The following is an 18,684-nucleotide window of genomic DNA, read 5'->3' as shown; positions in this document are numbered from 1 at the left end:
ACTCTGTTTCTTATCCCTCGTACTCTGACATCGATTCACAGGCACCAAAACCTCTCCCATTTAAGCCTAGCCGTCCATTCGGTATTGACTTAGGTAGCGTGCGTCAGGCTGTGTGGTCAACCTCCAATATGATGTTGTGAGAAATTGACTTTTTCATGCTGTTTTTTACTGAGGCTGTAGTTGCTGAGATATGCAGCTTTACAAACTGTCAGGGATGGGAGCTCATCCTAAACTGTCCATCATATTCCAGTTACCAAGGAGCTTGGATGGAGTTGACCCCTGATGAATTTTACAAATTTTACAAATTTCCCATTTACATGGGGTTTTCAATTCTCCCTGATTCCCATCATCATTGGGGAACCAAGTCACTTCAGGGCTCGTGGGCGAGGGGATTTATGTTGCGTGACTGCTACAAGGCTCTTTTAGCAGCTCTACATGTTGTAGACCCTACCACAGAGGATAATCAGGATCGCCTTAGGAAGTTGCATTATCTTATGAACCACCACAAACAAAAATGCCAGCAGCTCTTTCAGCCTAACCAAAATATTGCAATAGATGAACGTATGGTCAAGTCTAAAGCTCGGTCAGGATTTAAACAATACATGAAGGGCAAGCCTACTCGGTGAGATTTTAAATTATGGGTAATTGCAACATCAGACTCGGGGTATACTCTCAACTTTAATGTTTACACAGGTAGTCATGATCTTTGTAGGATCGTTACTACAGCCATTCAAAGACCAGGGCCACAATGTTTGGTTTGACAACTTTTTCACGTCCCCAGCTCTTATGGTTAAGTTGTTAGAAATGGGAACTAATGCCTGTGGGACATGCAGAGTGAATCGTAAACTGTTTTCTGCAGAATTTAAAGACATCAAAAGATGGGAACGCAAGACAGCTCATGGGGATATGAAGTGGTGTAGGATTGAGGGGAACATACTTGCAATTCAGTGGAAGGACACGCATGCAGTTACATGCCTCTCCAATTTCCACAATGTGAATGGCTCAACCGAAATGACTAGGTTTGTAAAAAATGATGGCGACTGGACAAAAGAAGTAGCCCTCCAGCCCACTGTCATCAGTGATTATAACAAAAACATGGGCGGTGTTGATAGGTCAGACCAAATGATTAAATCTTACGACGTCCTACAAAAAACTCAGAAGTGGTGGAAGACTCTTTTTTTCCCCACTTCATAGACATTGCCGTCATCAATAGTTTCATATTGTTTAAGGAATGGCAACACATCCATGCGGCACCTGAGGATGAGCGTAAACCAGTCAGCTGGGAGGTATCGATATTCACGCAAGTTTCCCTTTGCATACACTAAAGCCTGTAGTCCCTCCTTCGTCATCACTCCACAAAGCCCATGTCCCTAAATTTGAAGAATCCTAAGAGATGTAGGCTATGCTATCGGAAAAGTAGGACTGAAAATAAAACTAAAGTAGCTTGTTGTGTGCCGGAATGTAACAGCAAAAGACTTTGCTGCACTCTTTATTAAAAATGTATTTACTGTAGATAGTTCGAAAGTTTGATTTTGTATGTTTTGCTGTGTAATTCATGTGTAATTCTAATGTTCAAATTAAATAAAGTGAGTGTTTTATTGAACACATAAAATGTATATTTCAGTGTTTGTGTCCTTGCTGGCGATGCCAATCAGAAGATGCAGACACAACCCATGTTTTTGGGGGGGTGTTAAGATCCAAGAATTTTAGTTGAAGGTTCAGAGTTGTATGGGTGATGTTTTGGGTATTTAAATTTTACTTTGGCCCAGACTCTGTATTTTGGGTGATGGGGCGGTCATACATTTTGGGGATAAACACATAAAAAATTGGGTTCTGACCAGTATCATGATTGGCAGACAAATTATTTTAAGGTGATGGAAGTTGGATGGAGCACCCTCGTTTCCGGAGTGTTGTGCGGAGATGGGGAGGGTGGCGGCTTTCGAGGAGGTGGCAAGTAGAAGGCTGAGGTTTGGGGACTTGTTTGTTAGGAAGTTGGGACAGTTATGTGGCATTTTGGGGGGACTCTCGGGGAAGGGATGTGGAGAGAGAAGTTTAGTTTATGTATTTTTATTATATTTTTATTTTTGTGTGTGTGTGTGTATTATGATATGTGGCCATAGGGGTGTTCGTTGGGGGTCAGGGTGGGGTTGGTGATTGGGGAAGGATATTAGTTGGGGTTAAATGTTGATTTGATTTGATGTGTATGTGTTGTGTTTTTTTGAAACAATAAAAAGATGTCTTGAGATGTTGCTTCAATATATCCACTTAATTTTCTTTCCTCATGATGCCATCTATTTTGTGAAGTGCGCCAGTCCCTCCTGCAGCAAAGCACCCCCACAACCTGATGCTGCAACACCCATGCTTCACGGTTGGGATGGTGTTCTTCAGCTTGAAAGCCTCACCCTTCTTCCTCCAAACATAACAATGGTCATTATGGCCATAGAGTTGAATTTTTGTTTCATCAGACCAGAGGACATTTCTTCAAAGAGTAAGATCTGCACTTGCAAACTGTAGTCTGGCTTTTGTATGGTGGTTTTGGAGCAGTGGCTTCTTCCTTGCTGAGCAGCCTTTTAGGTTATTTTGATAAAGGACTAGTTTTACTGTGGATATAGATACTTGTCTACCTGTTTCCTCCAGCATCTTCACAAGGCACTTTGCTGTTGTTCTGGGACTGATTTGCACTTTTCACACCAAACTATGTTCATCTCTAGGAGACAGAATGCATCTCCTGCCTGAGCGGTATGATGGCTGCGTTGACCCATGGTGTTTATTCTTGCATACTATTGTTTGTACAGATGAATGTGGTACCTTCAGGTGTTTGGAAATTGCTCCCAAGGATGAACCAGACTTGTGGTGGTCCACAATTTTTCTACTGAGTTCTTGGCTGATTTCTTTTGATTTTCCCATGATATCTAGCAAAGAGGCACTGAGTTTTAAGGTAGGCCTTAAAATACATCCACAGGTACACCTTCAATTCAGTACACCTCCTATCAGAAGCTAATTGGCTAATTGTCTAAAGGCATGACATCATTTTCTGGAATTTTCCAAGCTGCTTAAAGGCACAGTTAACTTAGTGTATGTAAACTTTTGACCCACTGGAATTGTGATTTAGTCAATTAAAAGTGAGACAATCTGTCTGTAGTAGATGTCCTAAACGACTTGCCAAAACTATAGTTTGCTAATATGAAACTGTGGAGTGGTTAAAAACAATGACTTCGACCTAAGTGTATGTAAACTTCTGACTTCAACTGTATGTTAGCACAGCTGAAAACTGTTGTGCTGATTAAAGAAGCAATAAAACTATCCTTTACGCAAGGGTTTTTGGCAGGCGGCAAAGCAAAATTTCAGGCCACTGAAGAAAATTTTATGACAAAGCGCCGAAAACAAGATGACTAAGCATTAAATATGCTTCTCATGTGGCACGTGGATGTGCACGGAGTGATTGAAAACTGGTATCACGTGCGTGTCGCGCGATTCAGTGAGAATCTCTCGTGCAAGCGATGCGCTCTTCTCTATCCTACTACTGGAGCATGTGCGCAAGCGTCAACCGGGCTTCCCTCAATATGCGAGCTCCGGTAACAGGATAGCACAGAGCAGATCACATGTGCAATTAAACTTGGCTTCCCTCGATATCATGCCGTATCACAAACCTCATGCAACCCATTTGAATTCTACATTTGAATTTTCTATTTTAAAGCGCTATGGAGCAATTCAACCATTTCAAATGGCTACAGCACTGACATTCTGAACAGCACTGATGAGGTAAAGAGAAAATTCCTGCACCAACATCAATAATACGACTTTTCACATCTACACATCAACACTCTTCCTAACATTTATCACAGTAAACTTTAACAGATTTTTTTTACATTACAAAAGCGGTAGCTGTATTAAAGTTACATTTTTAAATGTGTTTAGGCTATAATTTTTTCATAACAAATAAACAGTTTATTTCTTTAAGAAAGACTACCTAACGAACAACTAAGGAGCAACCCATGGTCTTAACAATGGTAAACACAAGGGCAAGTAGGCTACAATGTAGAATATAAATTATGAAGAAAGCCACATGTAATATTGGTTTGGATTCCCAAATTATTAAGAGTCTGAAAAGAAAAACAATATCTGTTATGAAGTAGGAAACAAACATATTTACTATAGAAGCACAGTCCCAAGTGGTTTACTCATATTATAATTAGCTATAAGGTGTTAATTTAGTTTGATTTCCCACAGGACCTTAAAGTACAAAAATTCAGAGTTCAGAAGTTTCTAGATACTCAGACGATCAAAAATAAATAATATTCATTATAAACGTGTGGAGCGGGATGTGGTCGTGTGTCTGTCACTGGGGAGAGAGGAAGCAGTAAGGGCCTTGTGATTGTTGATATTAAACACCTGTGTCTCGTTTCAGTGACAATGGAGACAGGCTTTAAAAGACCGCCAGAGCGACAGACCGGGAGAGAGAGTATGAGCCACACACCCAGAAGCTCCTAACACACTGAAAAGCTGTGTTATTGTTTATGCAAACTGTTATAATTGAAGCTGTGTGTGAAAAGTAAAGGACTGGCTGAAAAGCACTTTTTGAGTTAAACTTTAGAAATAAAAAGCACACTTACTTGGACTGCAACCCCTGCTCCCTTTTCCTTCCTATTGGAACCCTCCAAACTGGTACTGAAACCCGGAAATTGGAAGACTGGCCGCCGTGGACACCTCACCGCTGGGTGAAGTCATCCGTACACTGGCTTGCATACAGGAGACTCACCACCAAGCCCTCCTCAACCAGGAGCGTCGTTTTCAGGAACTCCTCCAAGTGAAGGCTGAGGATCGGCAGGCCTTGCGGAGCTGGTTAGCTCCAGGCGGATTCCCCACCGTGGCCCCGGAAGCAACGATGAAGCCACAGCTGCTGCTCTTGAAGATGGGGCCCCAGGACGATCCGGAGGCATCTGTGGGTTTCTTTGAGCAGTCGGCCACCGCCGATCCCAATGGGCCCTCCGGCGTAGCAACAACCAGCTGAGGACCACCTGGACTACATGAAGCTGAAGACCGCTGTCCTGCAATGGGTTGGCCGCACACCGGAACAACACCGCTAGCGGTTCCGATCCCTCACCCTGAGCAAAGCCAGCCGGCCGCCCGTTTGCATTTGCCCAGCAGCTCCATGATGCCTGCCGGAAATGGGTCCTAGCCGAGGAAGGCCGCGGCGTGGGAGACCTCATCAAGCTGATGGTGCTGGAGCAGCTGACCGTACGCCTGCCCTGAAGAACCGCAGAATGTGTCCAGTGCCATCGCCCCATTTCAGTGGATGACACCGTCCAGCTGGCCGAAGCCCACATGGCGGCCTACCCGGAAGCCGGCGAGCAGCAGTCCAGATCTCTCTCCCTCTTGCTCCTCATCCCCCTCTTGTCCCTCCCTCTCCTCCCTATCACCCCATACCCGCTCCCCGGAAGCGGGGAGTGTTACCATCCAAACCGACACCCCGCCTCCGCAGGCTGCACTATGCGCCGGCCCCCTCTCTGTTGCCCTTCCCAGGTTGATGTATCCACCATCACGAGTGCAGCCGGGAAGCCTGTGCTGGTCTGTTGGAGTTGTGGGGAGCCGAGACACGTCCAAGACCTGTGTGTTCAGTAACGGAGTTGGAGACACGCCACAGACTGCCACCGATCGAGCAGGGACGTACCGCATACCGGTAAAAATGAAGGGGCTTACATATCAAGCCCTGGTGGATTCTGGTTGTAATCAAAACCTCGATTCACCACGGTTTGGTTCATGACGGGGCTTTGGGTACAAAACACAAGGTGATGGTGAGGTGAGTGCATGGGGATTTTCACAAATATCCAGCAGTGACAACTGTCATTCAATTCCAGGGAGTAAAGCATAGAGTGGAGGCCACGGTTAATTCCCGCCTCACCCATCCACTGATTCTGGGGACCAATTGGCTGGGGTTTAAAAGATTATTAAAAGCACTGTGTGTGGATGGGTCCTGTAAACCGAAATCTCTGTGTGTGTGATGTGTGACGCGATGGCTGCGGAGGCGGAGCCGGGGCCGTTGACGTCTGCTCAGCGTCAGGATGATGCAGGAGGGGAATCCTCCGGCACTCCCGCCCTGAGGGAGTTCCCAGAGGAGGATTTCCCTCTAGAGCAGTCACTTGACAAAACTCTTAAGCATGCATTCGACCAAGTGAGTGTAATCAATGGCCAGCAGTTCCAGCCTGATGTCGCCCTAACATACCCGTATTTTTCAATTATTAGGGACCGGTTGTATTGAGTGATGCAGGACACTCAAACCCATGAGAATACTACCCAATTATTAGTCCCGAGGAGCCGTCGGGAAACACTTTTCCAGGTGGCTCACCATAATCCTATGGCAGGTCACTTAGGACAAGAAAGAACACTGCACCGGTTAATGTCCCGCTTTTGTTGGCCGGGCATTCGCGGGAATGTGCGTGGATGGTGTGCGGCATGACGTGAATGTCAGTTGGTGAATCCACCAGCCACCCCAAGAGTGCCATTGCGCCTGTTACTGTTAATCGAGGCCCCCATCGAAAGACTTGGTATGGACCTCGTCAGGCCATTAGAGTGATCAGCACGCAGATATCGGTTTGTATTAGTCCTGTTGGACTATGCAACGCGATATCCGGAAGCGGTGCCTTTACGCAGCATCTCAGCACGCAGTGTTGCGGAGGCACTCTTCAAAATTATTCCGAAGGGAAATCCTCACCGATCGAGGCACAACATTTATGTCACGTACACTGCGTAAACTTTATGAATTGTCCGTGTCTGTGGCGACGGTAGTTCCTGAGAGGGCGGAGCTTGGGCTGGAGGTGAAGTTCAAAGCAAATCCATTCACCCCAGTCCCTTGTGTAGATTACCTCTCACCATCCCAGCTCGCGGGGGTGGCCAAATTGCAAAAGGAATTTGCAGATGTATTCTCTCCTCTTCCCGGTCGTACGAACCTCATACAACACTATATCGAAACCCCACTGGGAGTAGTAGTACGTAGTCGGCCGTACTGCTTGCCCGAACATAAGAAAAAAGTGATTCGGGAAGAAATAGAGGCAATGCTCGAGATGGGGGTAATAGTAGAATCGCACAGCCGGCCCGGTTGTTCTTGTACCTAAGAGTGACAGATCAGTGCAGTTCTGTGTAGATTGCCGGAAAATCAAGGCTGTGTCTAAATTTGATGCATATCCAATGCCCCAAATTGATGAACTGCTCGATCGGTTGGGTGCAGCTCAATTTTATTCGACACTGGATTTAACAAAGGGGTATTGGCAGATCCCCTTAACTCCATTATCCCGAGAAAAAAAAAAAAAGGCATTTTCCACACCATTCAGATTACAACAATTCGTCACTCTTCCGTATGGTTTGTTCGTGGCTCCCGCAACATTCCAGTGCCTCATGGGTAAGATTCTCTGGCCGCACGCTGCATACGCCGCTGCCTATTTGGACTTCATCATTATATACAGTAACGACTGGCAGAGGCATATGCAGCATCTAAGAGCCATCCTGAGTTAGCTGAGGCAGGCGGGGCTCACGGCAAACCCGAAAAATGTGCAATTGTACGAATGGAAGTGCAGTATCTGGGCTTCCACTTAGGTCATGGGCAGGTACGGCCCCAAATTGATAAGACCGCGGCGATAGCAGCCTGTCCACGTCCCAAGACCAAAAAGGAGGTGAGACAGTTTATGGGGCTGGCTGGCTACTACCGAAGGTTTGTAGCTAGTTTCTCTGATGTCACCAGCCCCTTGACTGATCTCACTAAAAATGGTGTGCCAGATCCGGTCCAGTGGACGGAGGTGTGCCAACAGGCTTTCACGAGAGTGAAATCTGCACTCTGTGGTGGGCCGTTCTACATGCACCTAACTTCTCTCTCCCCTTCATTTTGCAGATGGATGCATCAGAGAGGGGGTTGGGGGCCGTGCTCTCGCAGGAGGTGGAGAGGGTGGAGCGGCCCGTGCTGTACATTTGTCACAAGCTCTCTTTGAGGGAGACTAAGTACAGCACAATTGAGAAAGAGTGCCTGGCCATCAAATGGGTGGTCCTAGCCCTCTGCTATTACCTGCTGGGGTGGGCCTTCATCCTCTGCTCAGATCACGCCCTGCTTCAGTAGCTCCACCGTATGAAGGATACCAACGCATGGATCACTCGTTGGTACCTGGCACTTCAGCCGTTCAAATTTAAGGTGGTCCACAGGCCGGGGCCGCAGATGGTAGTGGCTGATTTTCTCTCCAGGAATGGGGTGGGGGGTGTAGCAGTAAGGGCCATCAACTGGTGATTGTTGATAATAAACACCTGTGTCTCATTTCAGTGACGACAGAGACGGGCTTTAAAAGACCGCCGGAGCGACAGACCGGGAGAGAGTATAAGCCACACATCAAGAAGCTCCACGCTGAAAAGCTGTGTTATTGTTTATGCGAACTGTTATAATTGAAGCTGTGTGTGAAAAGTAAAGGACTGGCTGAAAAGCACTTTTTGAGTTAAACTTTAGAAATAAAAAGCACACTTACTTGGACTGCAATCCCGGCTCCTGTTTCCTTCCTATTGGAACCCTCCACAACATGAAATGCAACAACTTAAATATTAATTGCAATTATACATAAGAAAAACTGCATCACAACGAACGTGTACGTCAGCCACCACCGAAGACCATTTTTTGACCCAGGATATAACCTGTATGCTTGTTGAGTATCTGGAGCATCAGCATTTGTGAGTTCGATTACAGGCTCAAAATGGCCAGAAAAAAAGAGCTTTCTTCTTAAACGCGTCAGCCTTTTTACATTTTCATGCTTAGTGTTGAACAGCACTTTGGTTCAACAGCTGTTGTTTTTAAATGTGCTTTATAAATAAATCCAATCCAACTTGTGGGAAGTGTTTCAGGAAGCATGTGGTGAAATTTCTTCAGATTATCTCAACAAACTGACAACTAGAATGCCAAAGGTCTGCAAGGCTGTAATTGCTGCAAATGGAGGATTCTTTGATGAAAAATACTTTGAAGGACACATTATTTCAAATAAAAATCATACTTTGTTAACATCTTGACTAGATTTCCTATTCATTTTGCAACTCATTTGATGTATGTTTTCATGGAAGTGACCTCAAACTTTTGAACCGTAGTTTATATGCGCTCAAAACCAATGCGTTTATGAAAATAATAATGAATTATGATAATATAATGACATACACTGCCAGCCTGCAATATAAAGCAACAATGTAGTATTTTCATATTGCTAAAATAGCTGGTGGCTGCTTATGCTGGAAGCAGTCCACATTGAAGGTTGATAATGGCCGCATCCTAGTTATGTTGAAAAATAAGGTGTATAGTATGCAAGAAAACATTTGACTTAAAAACAAAATGTTGAATAATTTAAAAGTGATTATTTTTGAATCTATGAATTATTTATGACTGGGATGCTCAGTTTAATTATAAAAAGACATGAGGAATAAAATTTTCCTTGATCTTTTGACAAATAAGAGGTCATTGTACTATAAAAACATCCTGTAAATTTCAGGACTCTGCACAATTAATCGAAAAACGAATCGCGATTACGATTACGGCTGCCACGATTATGCAATCGTCAAAACTGATGATTACAGTATTAAATTTGGGTCTACTCCTGTTGTGTCAATGGTTTCTATTTACAATGTTTTTTTTGCAGTGGTTGAGTATTCTAACCAATCCCAGCCATGTGCGTTGAGCAGTGAAATGGCAATGACCAATCATTGATGCTTAAATTAGTCTACAGTCCTATCAGTAATGACAACCCATCGTAATGTGCACGTTTTCAACAGTCTGATGCCCAGATACTTGCTTTATGTTTCATCTCTGTTTGCGGTGGCACACAAAAATTAGTGAAAGAAGAAACATCACCTGACTCTCGAAAATAAGCTGTCGAACAAAGGCGAAAAGCAATTTGGAATTATTTTGGAGGCGTTACATGTCGCACTGCTCGATCTCAATATAGACTCGATCTGCAAATGAGCAACGTGACAACTAAAATACCAGTTACAATCAATTTATAGACACTGTAAATTATTTATTGTGCTGTCTAGACACAATGAGGCTAAATATGATGATCTTATATAAACAAGATCACCATGGATGATCTAATGGGACCCCGTCTTGCCCCCACTGTAGTGCGTACTGCCTGTTTGTGAAAGAATATTCAAATTTAAATAATGTACTACTTCTATTTTTGCATTTAGTTTGCATGCAGTAAGCCAATCTAAATCGGCTGTTAAATTTGAATATAGAATGCATCAAATATTATTATTTACTGTATGTGGACCAATAATTTTAGTAAAGACACACTGCATGTCTGATGGTAGTTTTTGATTTTTATGCTACCTTCTTCAGGCTTCAAAAATATGTTAAATGTAAGGATGTGTATTTTTCATCAACCTGTTACATGTCAAACAGATATATTGAATCAAGTTAAAACTGGTTTTGTCAATAGTTCAGAAATAACCAACATATGTTTTCTAAGTGAAAACCATAGATATCCTTTTATAATAACTTTATTAACATTAACAAACATTATTGCTAGGGCTGCATGATTATAGCAAAAATCATAATTGTCAATTATTGCCCTTGATATTGTAATCGCGATTATTAATGTTGATTAAAATATTAAATTACCGTGACGTCACAAAGTAACCAACCATGTGGTTCTTCAGAGTAGCAGCAGTAGTAGTAGCAGTAGTAGCTGCGCTCCAGTTTCTTTTAAGCATTATATTGTATTGTATTTTATATTGTAATAATGTTAAGACAAATACAAATTATTTTAAATTGATATCTATGGTATAGAATTAAATTATTGCTAAATTACTGCTTAAATTATTAGTCCACGTACAGTAAATAATATGGTATATTCAATATTCAAACTTGTTAACAGCCGATTTAAATCGACCAAGTTACTGCGTTCAGTAAGCCCTTTGGTGGCGAGACAGGGGACCCATTCATCCCGTTGATCTTCAATGGTGATCTTGTTCATGTAAGATCATTGTTAGATCATTTTTGGCCTCAGTGGTTGCACTTTGGAAATTAAAAACAGTCATTTGCGATCGGAGTTTGTGCGATTCGTGAAAATGTTAAATCTACCAATACCAGCTGCGTGGCAAATGGGTCTTATTACAGCAGACGCGATAACAATGACGGTGATTACTGAAATATGCTATGCATGCCATATTCTTTATTTTGGCTACACCTCATATACACAGAACAGTTAAGCTGAATTACTTTATTGCTATTTTGTACAAATCAAATTCACATTGGCCTAATTATTAACATGACAAAACAAAACTGTTATTTAATTTTTAATAAACTGTACACAGAAATCGAGCAACGTGAAAAACCATTACAATGACTGCTGTCAGTCACTGCAGGTTTACACTGTTTGAGACCTGCATTTCGACACGAGCTCAATGACGCTGACCTTAATGAGAATGCTCTCATTAAAAACTAAGCTGTCTAATCACTTATTTACACCACGTCTGTGCCTTGATTAGAACGGGATAGTTTTAGTTTTGTCGTGTTGCTCATTTGCAGTGTATTTAACATCTATGTTCAAAGCGAGCTGTGCAATATGCAACGAATCCAAAATAATTCCAAAGTTCTTTTCGCTCTTGTTCTACAGCTTCTTTTGGAGTGTCAGGTGATGTTTCTTCAGTATTAATTTTCGTGTGCCACCACGAACAGAGGTGGAACAAAGCAAGCATCTGGGCATTCAGACGGTTTAAAACTTGTGCATTAGGATCAGTTGTCATTACAGATAGGACGGAGGACTACTCTAAGCGGCTCTGATTGGCCATTGCCGTTTCATTGCTCAATGGACATGTTAGTTATGGTTAGAATACTCAACCGCTGCAAAAGCACGCTGTAAATTGAAAACATTGACGCAACAGGAGCTTAAATTGAACGCTGTAATCGTCAGTTATCATGATTACATAATCGTGGCAGCCGTAATCGTAACTGCGATTAGTTTTTCGATTAATTGTGCAGCCCTAATTATTACAATATTTAATGCTTAGATGAAACTGCAGCTCATATCCACCATTGAAGGCTGTTAATCTGAAGAAGCCGGAAGTGTGATTGCCTGCTTTGTGACGACACTGTAATTTTGCAATCTTTTAATCAACATAAATATTTGCGATAACAATATCAAGGGCAATAATCAACAATTATGATTTGTCATAATCATGCAGCCCTACATCAATGCCTACTTTACCTTATCACTTCCATAGCTCCGCCCAGTAGCGAAATGGCAGTTCAGTCAAAAGCAGAGAGCCAATAATAACAGTGAGCGTTTACTGTCAAGTCTTATGGTGTGTTCACACTTGTAGTTCGGTTCTCTTGGTCTGGACCAAAAAAGAAAATGATACATTTAGTCCTGGTTCGCTTAGCGTTCACACTGGTATTTCTAACACCGAGCCTATGCTACAAAACAAAAGGCATAAAGAAAAGGTCACAACCTGATTGGACAGCTTTTATGATGTATATTTTGCGACGAAACTTACCGAACAACCAAAACAATGCAGGCTGCTGGGCAAAATGCACTCGTTGGATTTATGTATGGTGGTATTTTTACCAGCTGAGAACAAACGAAGAGCTAATAAAATGTGTAAAGGGGTCAAAACAGCGCCAGAAATTCCTCTGTTGCACACACAAACGAAGATATGCTGCAAGCGGTTCCGACGCCTTTACCGAACTGCAATGGACAACATAGCTTCTATGATGAGAAGAATGCTTAATAATAGATTATTAGATTTTATTAGATCTTCGGGTATGCTTGAGGTCAGTATAAGGCAAATTACTTACTGTTTTTGGTAAGTTTAGATGTCTTTGGTCCACGCTGCATTCATATATCAATCGAACCGCACCAGAGTTCGTTTGGAAGCGGACCGAGACCCACTATTCAGGGGATCTCAGTCCTCTTGTTTGGTGCGCACCAAGGTTCGGATGGCAGCGTTCACACTTGTTCAAATGAACCACACTAACAGAGCAATCGCACCAGAGTTCATTTTAATCGAACCAAACCTGCCAAGTGTGAACACACCCTTAAAGAACAAGCAGTACCACAACTGAGCGTTTCTGACAGAGGGTCAGAATGAGGGTGGAAAATGATCATGTTTTACAAATATATTACTGTTTTTTGTGTAAAAAAAAACAAACAAAAAAAAAAACAACTTTACTAATATTATAAGTGAACCTCAAAGAACATATTAAAACAATAAAAAAGGCATGTCATGACCCCTTTAAAGACCAAGCCCAAATAACATTATAAAAAGAGATGCATCGATTAGACTGTTAACCCCTGCTATTAAGATGCAATTTGGGTCATCCGATCTCAAGTGGACTAGCAAGGCACATCACTGTTTACACCTGGTCGTAACGCGTCTCTTTTGATCACGTGTTCGGATTTCCAGGGGGAGGGTCTCTGATTTCATGACAACACACATCTGTGTGTTTGAGGCAAACAAAGCCAGTTGCTTTTTCTTACAAAAGTGCAGATTCTCGAACAGATTTTAAACAGAAGAAAAAACGATTGGTTGGTACATAATCACTGTAAAAAATTAGCACAGTTCTTCCTTAGTATCCACAGTTTTAACAGTAGTATTTGTAAGATCATGGTAACCACGTACAACTATGCACGGCTCCAGGGTAATAACATTTACAGGTGCATCTCAATAAATTAGAATGTCATGGAAAAGTTCATTTATTTCAGTAATTCAACTCAAATTGTGAAACTCGTGTATTAAATAAATTCAATGCACACAGACTGAAGTAGTTTAAGTCTTTGGTTCTTTTAATTGTGATGATTTTGGCTCACATTTAACAAAAACCCACCAATTCACTGTCTCAAAAAATTAGAATACATCATAAGACCAATAAAAAAAACATTTTTAGTGAATTGTTGGCCTTCTGGAAAGTATGTTCATTTACTGTATATGTACTCAATACTTGGTAGGGGCTCCTTTTGCTTTAATTACTGCCTCAATTCGGCGTGGCATGGAGGTGATCAGTTTGTGGCACTGCTGTGGTGGTATGGAAGCCCAGGTTTCTTTGACAGTGGCCTTCAGCTCATCTGCATTTTTTGGTCTCTTGTTTCTCATTTTCCTCTTGACAATACCCCATAGATTCTCTATGGGGATCAGGTCTGGTGAGTTTGCTGGCCAGTCAAGCACACCAACACCATGGTCATTTAACCACCTTTTGGTGCTTTTGGCAGTGTGGGCAGGTGCCAAATCCTGCTGGAAAATGAAATCAGCATCTTTAAAAAGCTGGTCAGCAGAAGGAAGCATGAAGTGCTCCAACATTTCTTGGTAAACGGGTGCAGTGACTTTGGTTTTCAAAAAACACAATGGACCAACACCAGCAGATGACATTGCACCCCAAATCATCACAGACTGTGGAAACTTAACACTGGACTTCAAGCAACTTGGGCTATGAGCTTCTCCACCCTTCCTCCAGACTCTAGGACCTTGGTTTCCAAATGAAATACAAAACTTGCTCTCATCTGAAAAGAGGACTTTGGACCACTGGGCAACAGTCCAGTTCTTCTTCTCCTTAGCCCAGGTGAGACGCCTCTGACGTTGTCTATGGTTCAGCAGTGGCTTAACAAGAGGAATACGACAACTGTAGCCAAATTCCTTGACACGTCTGTTTGTGGTGGCTCTTGATGCCTTGACCCCAGCCTCAGTCCATTCCTTGTGAAGTTCACCCAAATTCTTGAATCGATTTTGCTGGACAATCCTCATAACGCTGCAGTTCTCTCAGTTGGTTGTGCATCTTTTTCTTCCACACTTTTTCCTTCCACTCAACTTTCTGTTAACATGCTTGGATACAGCACTCTGTGAACAGCCAGCTTCTTTGGCAATGAATGTTTGTGGCTTACCCTCCTTGTGAAGGGTGTCAATGATTGTCTTCTGGACAACTGTCAGATCAGCAGTCTTCCCCATGATTGTGTAGCCTAGTGAACCAAACTGAGAGACCATTTTGAAGGCTCAGGAAACCTTTGCAGCTGTTTTGAGTTGATTAGCTGATTGGCATGTCAAAATATTCTAATTTTTTGAGATAGTGAATTGGTGGGTTTTTGTTAAATGTGAGCCAAAATCATCACAATTAAAAGAACCAAAGACTTAAACTACTTCAGTCTGTGTGCATTGAATTTATTTAATACACGAGTTTAACAATTTGAGTTGAATTACTGAAATAAATGAACTTTTCCATGACATTCTAATTTATTGAGATGCACCTGTACATACTATGGCATTTTTGTTATGAAAATTCATACATTTTGAAACTACACAATTAGAAACTAGAAAAACCAAATATAAACATTTTGAAACTGCCATAGTTGTAACAAAAATGACTAACGTAATACAGCTATATAAATAATATACAAATATTTAGAATTAATATCGGTATTTAATATGATGACGGCTATGATTCATGTTCTGTCGGTTTGAACATTTGAGTGTCTTCTTTAATTCTTTGTTTAACAAGGTTATTTGTCAGCTGCTCTGGTTTAATAACTACAGTCATCAAATCTGTTCAACTGTCTGAATGTAAAGAATGAAGAATGAACACCAACCTGTTTGTTCGTCAGTGTGTTCGGTTTTAATTCTGCATGCTTCTGGATAAGCCATATCTTCACTCTCCTCTTTAATAAACATCTTTACAACAGTGTCACACAGATTTCACTTGTTTCCTGGAGTTTTACAATTCTCCCGCCAAAAATAAACACTGCAAATAAAACTCGTTAAGTCACTGTAGAAATAAAACAGATGAGTCACACATTTATTCTCATTCAGCGCTGAGAATCTTCTTCTTCTTGTTTAATGGCGGTCTCATACTAAGCGCATTACCGCCACCTATCGCTCGTCTGGATCACTTTACCTGCTACCAAACCAAATTCACTGGACTATCAGGACTCCGACTTCTGCTGGAGCTGCGTGTTCAGCTCCTCCAGCAAACACACAGAGCATCCTTACAGTCCAGAGCAAACACCCTACCCTAAAACCCATAAAAATAAAATAAATAATAATTTATAATACATTTTATTTGTACAGCGCCTTTCATACATAAAATGTAGCTCAAAGTGCTTCACAGCTGGAAGTATAATAACATAGAATTCAACAAATCATCGCAGTAACAATGTAACAGTACAAAGATAAATCAAAATTATTCAATATATCAAAATTGAATATAATGACAGTAAAAAACATAAAATAGATTAATCAAAAGCTAGTTTAAAAAGATATGTCTTTAAATGCTTTTTAAAAATGTGGATGCTTAGTGCAAGTCTAATTTCAATTGGTAAAGTATTACTACCTAAAAGCAGCTTCACCAGATCTCTTAAAATGTACATTACAGTATGTAGGAAATTCTGCATTGGAAGACTTCAAACTGCAAGTTGGAACATAATTTGATAAACAGTCAGAAATGTATGATGGTGCTAAAGCATTAAGTGCTTTAAAACCACTAAAAGAACCTTAAAATCAATCCTGTATTCAACAGGTAACCAATGCAAATGAGCAAAAACTGGTGTATGGTAATGTGGTCTCTCCTCCTGGATCTTGTAAGCACTCTGGCTGAAGCATACTGCTCCAGTTGCAGTCTATCTATACAAATCTTAGATAAGCCAGTATAAAGTGCATTACAATAATCAATGCGAGAATCATTTTTTTCACATCTTCAAGTGAAACAAAGGGTCTAATTTGTGCTATATTTCTTAGTAGGTACAAAGGTCTTAGTAACAATTTATATGAGACTTAAAATTCAGATCACAATCTAGAGTGACACCAAGGTTCTTCACCTCTCTCTTTGACTGCAAAGCCAGAGTACCTAGTGCAGTTTCAATTCTTTTCCTCTCATGTTTTGAGCCAATGATAAGTATCTCTGTTTTATGTTCATTTAAATGTAAAAAGTTTGTGTTCATCCATAGTAGGATGTTGGACAAACATTCAGACAATCTCTTTAATGCTTGTGCCATTTGGCTATACAGAGATATATAATTGAGTGTCATCTGCATAAAAATGGTAGTTTACCTCATGTTAATGAATTAAGTTACCCAACGGCAGCATATACAATGAAAATAAAAGTGGCCCAAGAACTGACCCTTGTGGGATACCATATAGAATGTCATGTTACAGTCACATAATTTTACAAAAAATATTCCTTCCAGTAATGTATGATCTGATCCAATTTAAGACAGTGCCTGAGATGCCTATGAGGTTCTCAATTCTGTTAAGCAGAGTAGGGTACAATGGGGCTAAAGGCTCCGTGGTGTAAAAGCTCCATTGATTTTATTTTCTCCCAAAACACTAAATAAAAACAAAAACTACCACAGCACTTTCCTAAACACCTGTTTGTCACTATACACTGGAATATTTTCCTGTTCCATGAGATCTTTGCATGTGATGTCTAAAGGTTGATTTTGAGGCAATTCAATCTTTATTATTATTTTTATAATTTTTTTAAATGTTGCAAATTTATGTAGCTAATGCAAATCCCAGAAATTAACATATTTCTTTTGAGACAAAATACTTATCTATCATTTTCAGTTTTATTTAAGGTCATTAAATAAAAAAAATTTCAATAACTGTCCAATAAGTGAAATTACAGAATTGTTAGTGTTTGAGAGGAAGGACCCAGAGATGCAGAAATACACAAAACACAGTTTAATGATGATGTAAATGGATAAAGGTAGATGACGAGACTCAGGAGAAATAACAGTTATTAAGATGAGCAGCAGTTGAGGCAGCGATGGTGACAACGATGGTGACAGCGATGACCCAGCGAAGATGACAGCATGACAACAATGGTGAGACAGCGATGACAGACGCAGGGATGACAGAGATGGCTGAGAGGCCTGGGTGTGGAGCAGAGTGAGACACCCACAGAACCAGAATAACAGTAAGGTGAGTAATCCTGGTAAGTAGAGATGGAAAACAGCGATAATTCCACAGACGGGAAAACAGGAAACTGACTGGGCTAGAGAAGAAAAATAAACTAGACAGGAAAAAATAAACAAACAAGACTAGACTAAACTTGACTTTACTGGAGAGGCGAGACCACATGTAACACGAGAAGGGAAGGGAAGCAGAGATGAGGAACCAAACGCAGAGTAAAAACAAAGGATTTATTTAATACAAAAACAAAGGCAAAGCCAACATAAAACTCCCACGAGGGGGAAAACTACATAAACTGGGCCGTAGGGGAAAAACAACAAAGGAAGTAATCCAGGAAAGGGAAAAAGAGAACAGGACCAACCAGACCGAACAAGACAGGAAACAAACCGAAAGGAAACAAGACCGACCAACATACACGGAAACAAGATGAACTGGCACTGGACAGCTGCACGAGGAGACTAAAATAGGGAGAAAAAACAAACAGGTTAACAGGGGACAGGTGAGGCTAATAAACTAATAATGTGCAAACAAGGGAGGCAGGGTATGATGTAAGACAGAGAGACATGCGGCGATACAGAAACAAACAAAGCCATGTGCTCTCACAAGACAATAAAACACCGAATGGCATGAGTGCACATCACCAAGACAATAAGGCAATATACGCCCATGCCAACCAACAAGCAATACAAGAGAATGCGTAGCAATGGCAAACAAAGCGATGCCACGCATTCTCACATTAAACAAAACCTGAGCATACACGCGATGCACGCAACAGGAGAC

The 18,684-nt window shown here is 41.4% G+C and overlaps 1 protein-coding gene across 11 annotated transcripts in view; it reads right to left on the bottom strand.

The window, feature by feature from the left end:
* LOC127450336 (gastrula zinc finger protein XlCGF57.1-like) overlaps positions 1–18,684 on the bottom strand; it is a 279,453-nt gene that overhangs the window by 158,773 nt on the left and 101,996 nt on the right. For 4 of the 11 annotated variants that reach the window (XR_007898963.1, XR_007898965.1, XR_007898964.1 and 1 more), the window contains exons 1-2: positions 15,585–15,810; positions 12,219–12,348 (exon numbers count right to left, since the gene is read on the bottom strand). The exons of 2 other annotated variants lie outside the window; for them this stretch is intronic. The gene's annotated coding sequence lies outside the window, so the exon portion shown is untranslated. Of the gene's footprint in view, positions 1–8,501; positions 8,544–12,218; positions 12,349–15,584; positions 15,811–18,684 lie in introns of those variants that run through there. 5 more of the 11 variants (XR_007898960.1, XR_007898961.1, XR_007898959.1 and 2 more) reach the window with 4 other exon arrangements.

Source organism: Myxocyprinus asiaticus, chromosome 13, assembly GCF_019703515.2.
Source record: "Myxocyprinus asiaticus isolate MX2 ecotype Aquarium Trade chromosome 13, UBuf_Myxa_2, whole genome shotgun sequence".
NCBI lineage: Eukaryota > Metazoa > Chordata > Actinopteri > Cypriniformes > Catostomidae > Myxocyprinus > Myxocyprinus asiaticus.
The sequence above is the reverse complement of the archived record's forward strand: the minus strand, read 5'-3'. Positions and strand labels throughout refer to the sequence as shown.